General features: G+C 46.0%; 1 protein-coding gene across 3 annotated transcripts in view; it reads left to right on the top strand.

Moving 5' to 3' along the window:
- The window catches only part of PDE4A (phosphodiesterase 4A), an 873,456-nt gene that overhangs the window by 464,296 nt on the left and 396,116 nt on the right, over window positions 1-13,044 (top strand). The gene's annotated exons all lie outside the window — the stretch shown is intronic.

Here is a 13,044-nt window from a genome sequence, read left to right on the forward strand (position 1 = left end):
GTAAGGACTAGTCTTGGTGCAGATAGCAGGGTATTGGGTGTAAGGGCGAGTCTCAGTTCAGATATCAGGATATTGGGTGTAAGGGCTAGTTTTGGTGCAGATAGCAGGACATTGGGTGTAAGGGCTAGTCTCAGTGCAGATAGCAGGGTATTGGGTGTAAGGACTAGTCTCGTGCAGATAGCAGGGTATTGGGTGTAATGGCTAGTCTCGGTGCAGATAGCAGGGTATTGGGTGTAAGGGCTAGTCTTGGTGCAGATAGCAGGGTATTGGGTGTAAGGGCTAGTCTCACTGCAGATAGCATGGTATTGGGTCTAAGGACTAGTCTCAATGCAGATAGCAGGGTCATAGGTGTAAGGACTAGTCTCAGTGCAGATAGCAGGGTATTGAGTGTAAGGACTAGTCTTGGTGCAGATAGCAGGGTATTGGGTGTAATGGCTAGTCTCACTGCAGATAGCATGGTATTGGGTGTAATGGCTAGTCTCACTGCAGATAGCAGGGTATTGGGTGTAAGGGCTAGTCTCAGTGCATATAGCAGGGTATTGGGTGTAATGGCTAGTCTTAGTGCAGATAGCAGGGTATTGGGTGTAAGGGCTAGTCTCAGTGCATATAGCAGGGTATTGGGTGTAATGGCTAGTCTTAGTGCAGATAGCAGGGTATTGGGTGTAAGGGCTAGTCTCACTGCAGATAGCAGGGTCCTAGGTGTAAGGACTAGTCTCAGTGCAGATAGCAGGGTCATATGTGTAAGGACTAGTCTCAGTGCAGATAGCAGGGTCATATGTGTAAGGACTAGTCTCACTGCAGATAGCAGGGTCCTAGGTGTAAGGACTAGTCTTAGTGCAGATAGCAGGGTCATAAGTGTAAGGACTAGTCTCAGTGCAGATAGCAGGGTATTGGGTGTAAGGACTAGTCTTGGTGCAGATAGCAGAGTATTGGGTGTAAGGGCTAGTCTCAGTGTAGATAGCAGGGTATTGGGTGTAAGGACTAATCTCAGTGCATATAGCAGGGTATTGGGTGTAAGGACTAATCTCAGTGCAAATAGCAGGGTATTGGGTGTAAGGGCTAATCTCAGTGCAGATAGCAGGGTATTGGGTATAAGGACTAGTCTCAGTGCAAATAGCAGGGTATTGGGTGTAAGGGCTAGTCTCAGTGCATATAGCAGGGTATTGGGTGTAAGGGCTAGTCTCAGTGCATATAGCAGGGTATTGGGTGTAAGGGCTAGTCTCAGTGCAGATAGCAGGGTATTGGGTGTAAGGACTAGTCTCAGTGCATATAGCATGGTATTGGGTGTAATGACTAGTCTCAGTGCAGATAGCAGGGTATTGGGTGTAATGGCTAGTCTCAGTGCAGATACCAGGGTATTGGGTGTAATGGCTAGTCTTGGTGCAGATAGCAGGGTATTGGGTGTAATGGCTAGCCTCGTGCAGATAGCAGGGTATTGGGTTTAAGGACAAGTCTCAGGGCAGATAGAAGGGTATTGGGTGTAAGGACTAATCTCAGTGCAGATAGCAGGGTATTGGGTGTAAGGACTAGTCTCAGTGCAGATAGCAGGGTATTGGGTGTAAGGGCTAGTCTCAGTGCAAATAGCAGGGCATTGGGTCTACGGACTAGTTTCAGTGCAGATAGCAGGGTATTGGGTCTAAGGACTAGTCTCAGTGCATATAGCATGGTATTGGGTGTAATGGCTAGTCTCAGTGCATATAGCAGGGTATTGGGTGTAATGGCTAGTCTCAGTGCAGATACCAGGGTATTGGGTGTAATGGCTAGTCTTGGTGCAGATAGTAGGGTATTGGGTGTAATGGCTAGCCTCGTGCAGATAGCAGGGTATTGGGTTTAAGGACAAGTCTCAGTGCAGATAGAAGGGTATTGGGTGTAAGGGCTAGTCTCAGTGCAAATAGCAGGGCATTGGGTCTACAGACTAGTTTCAGTGCAGATAGCAGGGTATTGGGTCTAAGGACTAGTCTCAGTGCAGATAGAAGGGTATTGGGTATAAGGACTAGTCTCAGTGCAAATAGCAGGGTATTGGGTCTAAGGACTAGTCTCAGTGCAAATAGCAGGGCATTGGGTCTAAGGACTAGTCTCAGTGCAGATAGCAGGGTATTGGGTCTAAGGACTAGTCTCAGTGCAGATAGCAGGGTATTGGGTCTAAGGCTTAGTCTCAGTGCAAATAGCAGGGTATTGGGTGTAATGGCTAGTCTTGGTGCAGATAGCAGGGTATTGGGTGTAAGGACAAGTCTCAGTGCAAATAGCAGGGTATTGGGTCTAAGGACTAGTCTCAGTGCAGATAGCAGGGTATTGGGTCTAAGGCTTAGTCTCAGTGCAAATAGCAGGGTATTGGGTGTAATGGCTAATCTCAGTGCAGATAGCAGGGTATTGGGTGTAAGGACTAGTCTCAGTGCAGATAGCAGCGTATTGGGTGTAAGGGCTTGTCTTGGTGCAGATAGCAGGGTATTGGGTGTAAGGACTAGTCTCGTGCAGAGGCAGGGTATTTGGTGTAAGGGCTAGTCTTGGTGCAGATAGCAGGGTATTGGGTGTAAGGGCTAGTCTTGGTGCAGATAGCAGGGTATTGGGTGTAAGGACTAGTCTCAGTGCAGATAGCAGGGTATTGGGTGTAAGGACTAGTCTCGTGCAAAGACAGAGTATTGGGTTTAAGGACAAGTCTCAGTGCAGATAGAAGCGTATTGGGTTTAAGGGCTAGTCTTGGTGCAGATAGCAGGGTATTGGGTGTAAGGACTAGTCTCGTGCAGAGGCAGGGTATTGGGTGTAAGGGCTAGTCTTGGTGCAGATAGCAGGGTATTGGGTGTAAGGGCTAGTCTTGGTGCAGATAGCAGGGTATTGGGTGTAAGGGCTAGTCTTGGTGCAGATAGCAGGGTATTGGGTGTAAGGGCTAGTCTTGGTGCAGATAGCAGGGTATTGGGTGTAAGGACTAGTCTCAGTGCAGATAGCAGGGTATTGGGTGTAAGGACTAGTCTCGTGCAAAGACAGAGTATTGGGTTTAAGGACAAGTCTCAGTGCAGATAGAAGCGTATTGGGTTTAAGGGCTAGTCTTGGTGCAGATAGCAGGGTATTGGGTGTAAGGACTAGTCTCGTGCAGAGGCAGGGTATTGGGTGTAAGGGCTAGTCTTGGTGCAGATAGCAGGGTATTGGGTGTAAGGGCTAGTCTTGGTGCAGATAGGAGGGTATTGGGTGTAAGGGCTAGTCTTGGTGCAGATAGCAGGGTATTGGGTGTAAGGACTAGTCTCGTGCAGATAGCAGGGTATTGGGTGTAAGGGCTAGTCTTGGTGCAGATAGCAGGGTATTGGGTGTAAGGACTAGTCTTGGTGCAGATTGCAGGGTATTGGGTGTAAGGACTAGTCTCAGTGCAGATAGCAGGGTATTGGGTGTAAGGACTAATCTCAGTGCAGATAGCAGGGTCATAGGTGTAAGGGCTAGTCTTGGTGCAGATAGCAGGGTATTGGGTGTAAGGGCTAGTCTTGATGCAGATAGCAGGTTATTGGGTGTAAGGGCTAGTCTTGGTGCAGATAGCAGGGTATTGAAGTAAGGACTAGTCTTGGTGCAGATAGCAGGGTATTGGGTATAAGGACTAGTCTCAGTGCAAATAGCAGGGTATTGGGCCTAAGGACTAGTCTCAGTGCAGATAGCAGGGCATTGGTTGTAAGGGCTAGTCTTGGTTCAGATAGCAGGGTATTGGGTGTAAGGACTAGTCTCAGTGTAGATAGGAGGGTATTGGGTGTAAGGGTTAGTCTCAGTGTAGATAGGAGGGTATTGGGTGTAAGGGCTAGTCTCGTGCAGATAGCAGGGTATTGGGTGTAAGGGCTAGTCTTAGTGCAGATAGCAGGGTATTGGGTGTAAGGGTTAGTCTCAGTGTAGATAGGAGGGTATTGGGTGTAAGGGTTAGTCTCAGTGTAGATAACAGGGTATTGGGTGTAAGGACCTTCCTTAGTGCAGATAGCAGGGTATTGGGTGTAAGGACTAGTCTTGGTGCAGATAGCAGGGTATTGGGTGTAAGGGCTAGTCTTGGTGCAGATAGCAGGGTATTGGGTGTAAGGACTAGTCTCAGTGCAGATAGCAGGGTATTGGGTGTAAGGGCTTGTCTCAGTGCAGATTGCAGGGTATTAGGTGTAAGGGCTAGTCTTGGTGCAGATAGCAGGGTATTGGGTATAAGGGCTAGTCTTGGTGCAGATAGCAGGGTATTGGGTATAAGGGCTAGTCTTGGTGCAGATAGCAGGGTATTGGGTATAAGGGCTAGTCTTGGTGCAGATAGCAGGGTATTGGGTGTAAGGGCTAGTCTTAGTGCAGATAGCAGGGTATTGGGTGTAAGGACTAGTCTCAGTGCAGATAGCAGGGTATTGGGTGTAAGGGCTAGTCTCACTGCAGATAGCAGGGTCATAGGTGTAAGGGCTAGTCTTGGTGCAGATAGCAGGGTATTGGGTGTAAGGGCTAGTCTTAGTGCAGATAGCAGGGTATTGGGTGTAATGGCTAGTCTCAGTGCAGATAGCAGGGTATTGGGTGTAAGGACTAGTCTTGGTGCAGATAGCAGGGTATTGGGTGTAAGGACTAGTCTCAGTGCAAATAGCAGGGTATTGGGTATAAGGGCTAGTCTTGGTGCAGATAGCAGGGTATTGGGTGCAAGGGCTAGTCTTGGTGCAGACAGTAGGGTATTGGGTGTAAGGACTAGTCTCAGTGCAGATAGCAGGGTATTGGGTGTAAGGGCTAATCTTGGTGCAGATAGCAGGGTATTGGGTGTAAGGACTAGTCTCAGTGCAGATAGCAGGGTCATAGGTGTAAGGGCTATTCTTGTTGCAGATAGCAGGGTATTGGGTGTAAGGGCTAGTCTCAGTGCAGATAGCAGGGTATTGGGTGTAAGGGCTAGTCTTGGTGCAGATAGCAGGTTATTGGGTGTAAGGACTAGTCTCAGTGCAGATAGCAGGGTCATAGGTGTAAGGGCTAGTCTCAGTGCAGATAGCAGGGTCATAGGTGTAAGGGCTAGTCTTGGTGCAGATAGCAGGGTATTGGGTGTAAGGGCTAGTCTTGGTGCAGATAGCAGGGTATTGGTTTAAGGACCAGTCTCAGTGCAGATAGCAGGGTATTGGGTGTAAGGGCTAGTCTCAGTGCAGATAGCAGGGTATTGGGTGTAAGGACTAGTCTCGTGCAGAGGCAGGGTATTGGGTGTAAGGGCTAGTCTTGGTGCAGATAGCAGGGTATTGGGTGTAAGGGCTAGTCTTGGTGCAGATAGCAGGGTATTGGGTGTAAGGGCTAGTCTTGGTGCAGATAGCAGGGTATTGGGTGTAATGGCTAGTCTCAGTGCAGATAGCAGGGTCATAGGTGTAAGGGCTAGTCTTGTTGCAGATAGCAGGGTATTGGGTGTAAGCCTCGGTGCAGAGAGAAGCCCGCTATTGTGTGTTAGCTGATGGGGGAGAGTAAGACGTGATGCCTCGGAGATCCACTATATCCAGAGTGAAGGCGAGTAATCCCATATTGACAAGCCGCAGGCTTTATTTCTATGGCAGGACATAGGAGGCTTTGCAGGTTCACTATATAATACAACATTCTGAGAATACAGCAAAAATGAAATGGAATTCTTGCTCTTTTTTGCTGCCAGATAAGTGACATGAAATTGACAGTATGTCCTGTGGTCGTCAGTAATGCCGGCGCACAGACGGCTCTCGCGTTTTACAATAAACACTGGCATCATGTAGCCCAGGGTGCAGAGCTAATCCTCTCCCGATGTGCCCTCTTCTGCTTCACTTCATGTGCTGTAAAATTGCTTTATTTTCCTGGATGCCATCTGGCACAAGACGCAACATTTAAAGGGACAGGATACTTTTTGGCCTTTAGCCTATTTCACTATGTATTACAATGGACTCTTGACGTAATTACTAGGATATGCCATAGGCCGTGAACAACAATTGTGGCATGCATAATAGTTTTGGCAAATTATGTTAAGTAAATCTGCCTATGTGTCCTTAAAGGGGTTTCTCATACTGAGTTGATTAAAGGGGTCCTCTGTTAAGGGAAATCAACCATGTAGATAACATATAAAAACCTACTGATACTCACCTGCGCTACTCTTCACCTTGATCCTGGCGCTCTCCTCCCCTAGTCTTGACATGCCAGCATCACCTAGAAAACAAATTTATAATTAGCTGCCCCCAGCATGGGGACAAGATGTCCGGTGCTCCAGGCTGCACGTCCTCGCCACCATGCTGGGAAAGGAAGGTGATGTCACATGAGGGTCTTGAATTCCCACCTCTCGCATGATGTCAACTCGCTCTCCCATGCTCTCACCATGGGAGAGGGAGGGAGCCAGGGTGTGCATATTTAGCAGCCCGTATCAGTGGACATCTTGTCCCTGGGCTTCGGGCTGCTAATTATAAGTGTCAATCTTAGTGACGGACAGCGTTAAGATCAAGGTAAAGAGGAGCAGACAGGTGAGTAATAATAGGATTTTTTATGTTATCTACGTGGTTGATTTCCTTTAATAGGACTTTTGACCTGTGCGGAGAGACCTTATTGTCCTCTTTCGTTCTTTTGAGGACCTGTCCTGCATTACATAGACTATAAGCTTTGTGTGATTCTTCACATCACCTGTGGGTTGGGGGAATTTCAAGTAGTATAGTAAAACACATTGGGGGCAATTTATTAAGACTGGCGCTTAGAACTCTACCTACTGCCGGTCCTGTGCTGATATTCACTAGAAGGCTTTGGCACCTTAGTAAATATGTGTGCCAGCTCCATCAGTTCCAACCTGGTCTTTTGCTCTAGTCTCCACCACAACACCGGCGGAGACTATAATAAATGTCCGGTATGGAAGATTTATATGATTTCTCCTCCAGAAAACTGGCAGAGAAGCCATAATGTATAATTATTCAGAAGTAGAGCTTGCTTACTTTAAATTCTTAGAGACATATCATGGGATTTTATTTTCAATTATAGAGGCCGGTATGACCCTATGCCCGATCTTCCAGATGGACACCACTCAGGATAAAGGGCATGTTGGTCAAAATGTGTGTCAGGTCAAATGCTAGATTTTGACCCGCTTTTTGACACACATCCTGGTCACATAGTGCTGTGTAAACCCCTAGAGTGCCAGTAATGACTACTGCTCCAGTTGCCATATACAATTGTACATATGCCTGGTGTCCAAATTCTCTCCATATAGTCTACCAGCACTCTACAGTTTATGGAGCCTACATTGATTATATGTTCTTTACTCTAACAATGCACTCAGTTGATAGGAACTGCTATTATACAGTAGTACAATTATCCCTATATTGTTCCTCCCCATGCTTGTAACGTTCCACAGTCCACTTGTAAAGTTGACTCACATCTCTGCAAATGACCATGTATGAGTTTTATCATCGTCTTTCCTTTTAGCTGAGTCCGGCATATTCATGCTCTTCCAGCTCAGCTGCACCTCCAGCTTCCTGACTGTCAAGGGGCACGCTTCCTCACAGCAGCTCTGCTGCCTCATTTCCCTTTCCTAACGGAATGAGAGAGGCACTGGCTGTGTGTGACTCGCTGAAGAGAATTCCTAATGGAGGGGAAGATGAGAGAGATGATTTCAGGAAGCTGGGGGCGCTGCTGAGCTGGAAGAACATGAATATGTATAGTTAGTGAGTCAACTTTACAAACGGACTGTGGAACATTATAGGCATGTGGGGGAACAATATAGGGATAGTTGTACTTCTCTATAATCACAGTTTGCAATAAAATATAAAGTTACTGTGGTTTAGTTTAACTGACAGGTTAACTTTAATGGTATATCCTAGTGTTATTCCTATTGCATTGCCTTTACTTGCCATTTTGGGACTTTTATATCTCCCATTATTGCTCAGAAGATTCACTTGCTCTTAAAGGGCTTTCCGGAACCTAATGGACTTTCCAAGAGAGTTGAGAAGTCCGGCTGTGCCTGGGGACGCAAAGCGTGCATTGTTGTGTCCCGTTATGCTGAGGCTGTGGTTACTCGCCAGGATTTGTTTAGAATATTCTTCTTATTTGTACCCAAAATGATTCTACTTGTTTTCAGATTGCAAATGTGATACTGCTCCCGTGTAATAGAATATTTCTGTATCTTCGTACTTTCTTTCAATCTCTACTCCAGGCGAGACCACCAACAAAACTGCTCAAGTCTGACAATCCCAAAAGCAATCTGAAGATATTGAATTTCGAAATGTAATTTAGAGCGGTTTTCCGACATCTAATGATAAGCCCCAACCGGCTGCAAATGACTAAAAATATCAAACTGTAATATACCGTAATATATTGTTTAGTCTCAAGCCAACAGAGGCCCAACAATTGCTGGTATATTATATTTTACCAGTAAGAGCTTCAAAACCCTGACAAAGGCAAAGCGTTACAATATTAAATGAAGAGATTCTGCAGTAGCTATGTCTTTAAAGGTTTCGTTTAATCAGACACTTAAAGCGGACACGTCACCAGGAATGTCATTTTTAACTGGTGATAGGTTTCAAAGCCTATGTTATGCTGATTTTAAAAATGCCTTTGTCAGCATTCTGCGTCATTTCAGTATTTTATATAAGTTTGTTTCTCATTACCTGGCTCCCTGCCTGCAGCATGTGGTGAGTCCTGAGGGACGGGCAGATGCAGCCGGTGTGTGCCTTATCCATACTAATGCAGCGGAGGGAGGGGGATGATGTGGAGTAGAGGAATAATTCATTAGGAGACACAGGCTGCAGCTGCACTTCCCCTGGTACTCACCGCATGCTGCTGACAGGGAGCCAGGTAATGTGACTTAAACTTATATAAACTACTGAAATTATAAAATCAGAACAGCATAGGCTATTGGAACCTATCACCAGCTAAAACTGACATTCCTGGTGATAGGTTCACTTCAAAAGTGTCAGATTGCTTGGGATACACTGAAAACCCCAATGATCACAAGAGCAAGACCTCCTTGTTATTAAATGCCGATTATCCATGTGCACCAACATCGGGGTAGATTTATGCAAGAAGCTGGAAGAGGCCTACTTTGTAGTATAGTAGAAGCACAACAGGGAGGGGCTTTGCCCAAAAACTAAAAAACGTGCAATCGGTAACAAGCAAAAAGGTGAGGAATTCATTAAGACTGGCCTTTTAAAAGCAGGTCTCAAAATTCCTCCTCCGATGTAAGGGATGCAAACCATGGGGCAGATTTACTTACCCGGTCCGTTCGCGATCCAGCGGCGCGTTCTCTGCACAGGATTCGGGTCCGGACGGGATTTATGAAGGTAGTTCCTCCGCCGTCCACCAGGTGGCGCTGCTGCGCTGAAAATCATCTGAACGCGCCGGAATGCACCGTGCTGGACCAGGTGAAGGTAAGCGCTTCCCAAGCGACACATTTTCCGTTCTTAAAAGCGGCGGTTTTTCCGAATACGTCGGGTTTTCGTTCGGCCACGCCCCCCGATTTCCGTCGCGCGCATGCCAGCGCCGATGCGCCACAATCCGATCGCGTGCGCCAAAATCCCAGGGCAATTCAGGTACAATCGGCGCAAATCGGAAATATTCGGGTAACACGTCGGGAAAACGCGCATCGGGCCCTTAGTAAATGACCCCCCATGTGTTGTTCATTAGCGATTGTATGCATTTCTTTTATATGTGATTGAACTAAGCCCCTCCCCCTTTGGTTTGAATTGCATTTCAAAATACAACTCAAAGGAACGTGAGTACAGAGCCTCAGGCTCCACCCGTATTGTGAAACGGCTGATTGTCAGGGTGTCACTTGCCCCCCAATCACCTACTACTGACCTCTCCTATTTAAACTTCTTTGAAGACCCATCCAGAAGGGCCAATACAAGGGCACATATTTACAAGCACGGCCCCTTTAAAGCAGAGCACTTAGTTGTTCCTCAGTAAACATGGAGCCGGGTCATTTTTCGGAATGTCCACTGTTTGAGGGGATTTGCTTCTTACTTTAATAGGCGGCCCACTTTGAGGCAATCAGGTCTCGGCATGTGTCATATTATATATGGAGCATGGAGCGGGTAAGTGCACACAGAGTAAACAACCCGGCTGTGCGGAGATCTATGGCCTCACTCTTCAGCGGATCTAGTATAAGCCTCATCATTCAGCAGCTACATATACAGCCTGGCGGCTCCCATCATCATTTCCACTGTCATTTCAGCTTAATATAAAAATTCTGCTGATGCCGTCCACATTTATGTCCATACAGAGCAACAACATAGCAGGGGGAGATATTATACTTTGTGTTCCTTATGGGGGTCGCCTCTTTTACTTATCTCCGAAGGGGGAGACAGTGAGGACAGGGAGAACTGTCCCCTGGGATAACAACTACAGTGGAACCTTGGATTACAAGTAACTTGGTCTGCAATCGTTTTGCAATTTACAAAAATTGCAACTTGGTTTGCAAGCAAAATGTCCTAATACAAGCATTATGTGCTCCCTCCTTTCCCTCTACTGTACTGCACCTCCCTCTCTCACAAAATTTTGTAACACAATATTGAAGAAGTAGAAGAAATTAGCAGGATAAATGTTGTACTACACATGACAAAATATTTTTAGGGTCCGGAACGAATCATCTGGTTTTCAGTGATTTCCTATGGGAAAACTTGCTTTGATATACAAGCAAGTTGGATTACAGAACAAATAATGCTCATAATCCAAGGTTCCATGTAGAATTTTTGATAGAAATGTTTTTTTTTTAAATCTTTTAGATATTTGGAGATTACACTACTACTTTAGCCCTACCTTTAACTCCACAGCCCCCTAGTGTACCCATACATTATATTTAGTGGCCCTCATACCATATAATCTACTCTGGTTGGTGTCCTCCACACTATATAGTGTCCCCCTTATGGTAAAATGCCTGTTCCTGTCCCCCCCCCCCCACTGGAATAATAACCCCCTTCCTGTGGCTCCCACTTATAACTGACACAATAAAGTGGCCCCATATTTATAATCCCCCTATTGTGCCCCCTTCCACATTGTGACCCCCAAATTATACCCCCCCTCCATTGTTTCACCCCTTTACTGTTTTCCCTTTTTTTAAAAACCCTCTCCTAGTTCCCCCATGATGGATGTCACATTATGGAGCTAAACTAACCCACACAAACTAAACATATCTTTGAAAACTACTATTATAAAGCACAACAATTATCCCTATATTGTTCCACCCTATGCCTGTAAAGTTCCACACTCCATTTGTAACACTGACTCGCCATCTATGCATATTCATGTTCTTTCAGCTCTGCAACGCCTCCAGCTTCCTGATCGAAAAGGGGCATGCTTTCTCTTCAACCGGAGCGAACACGGCTCTGCTACCTCATTCCCCCCCCCCTCAGTAATTCTCTCCTGCGAGTCACACATAGCAAACATATCTCTCATTCCTGAGGGAAAGGGGAATGAAATAACTGAGCCTAGGTCACTCAGCTGAAGAGAAAGCACGACCTTGGTCAGTCACGATGCTGGAGGTGTAGCTTAGCGGGAAGAACATGAATATGATGGACTCAGGTCAAAGGAAAGGCGCTGATCAGACTCACATTGGGTCATTTATATAGAGTGTAAGTCAGCTATACAAATGGACCGTGAAGTTTTACAGGCATAAAGAGGAACGATATAGGGATAGTTGTACTGCTCTGTAACAGCAGTTCTCAAAGGTATTTTTAGTTATTGTGGGTTATTTTAACTGGCAGGTTCCCTATAAACTTACTAGGGCAGATTTACTTACCCGCCCCATCTGCGATCCAGCGGCGCGTTCTCTGCGCTGGATTCGGGTCCGGCCGGGATTTATGATTGTAGTTCCTCCGCCGCCCACCATGTGGCGCTGCTGCGCTGAAGTCCGCTGGAATGCCTCGAAATACACCGGCCTATCCCGGATGAAGGTGAGTGAAATTTTCGCGACACAATTTTTTTAAAAAAATGCGGCGGTTTTTCCGAATCCGTCGGGTTTTCACTCGGCCACGCCCCCCGATTTCCGTCGCGCGCATGCCGGCGCCGATGCGCCACAATCCGATCACGTGCGCCAAAATCCCGGGGCAATTCAGGTACAATCGCCGCAAATCAGAAATATTCAGGTAACACGTCGGGAAAATGCGAATCGGGCCCTTAGTAAATGACCCCCACTGAGTCTAATACTAGGACCTCCTGTTCAAAACCATATTTTTTGCTCATGCACAATTCATGGTATTCGTGAGAAAAATTAGACATCCTTTACAAATCAGACCGGACGCATGGCTCCATTTTTGTGGATATCTCATAGGATGCAAATTAGTCTTGAAAAGACCTTATAAATGCAAAGTGGGATGGAGGATACTAAATAGGGAACTTATTAGGACCTATATATACTGCTGTTATAAGGGAAGTGTTCTGACTTGGGAACTTGCTGGTAACTATGTTTACAGCTGCCAGGGGGGGAAGGAGAAATTACAAGAAATGATACACTACTAATATACCAACAATGACACAGAGAGAATCACAGTTATATGTGATTTCATGCCTGATTAGTTATCTCTGTTGTGACCCGTGTTGTTGACCTTGCCTTTGTGTTGTTTGTCTGTATTGTTACATTGTCCACACTTGGCGCAGGTAGAGACCATCTTCGTGGTTGTCCTGTATCGCTTGCAATATGCTGAGGCAAGCAGGAAGGGGCGGTGGGGGCTGAAGTTTTGGGTTTCACTGTCCTTTCTGCTGTTCCTGAGTCCAGTGGCCTATGCAATTTGAGACACACAAGTCATATTGGGGACATATTTCACCCTTACCTGGAGAACTAAAATTTTCAAAAGGAATTGAGAGAGATTTATTATTAACCTCTTAAGTGTAGACAGCATGAAACTAGGTGAGACCGTCAGAAACTCCTCCAAATCGATCACAAAGGCTCTCACTGTGTCTGATAGATTTGGTGCATCTTGCCAGACGTATGAGACACTTTTCTTATGCCGCCTCTTTCTAGAAACTTTGTTTTCTTTACAGATAAAGGGGAATGAGTCGTCAATAATGTAACATATTATTTTATTTTCTGACTGTAGATTCCTATTTTTCAATTTTTTGTCGATGATTATGTAGCAGTCCATCATGACTCGGCTCTAAATA

This window comes from Engystomops pustulosus, chromosome 4, assembly GCF_040894005.1.
Source record: "Engystomops pustulosus chromosome 4, aEngPut4.maternal, whole genome shotgun sequence".
NCBI lineage: Eukaryota > Metazoa > Chordata > Amphibia > Anura > Leptodactylidae > Engystomops > Engystomops pustulosus.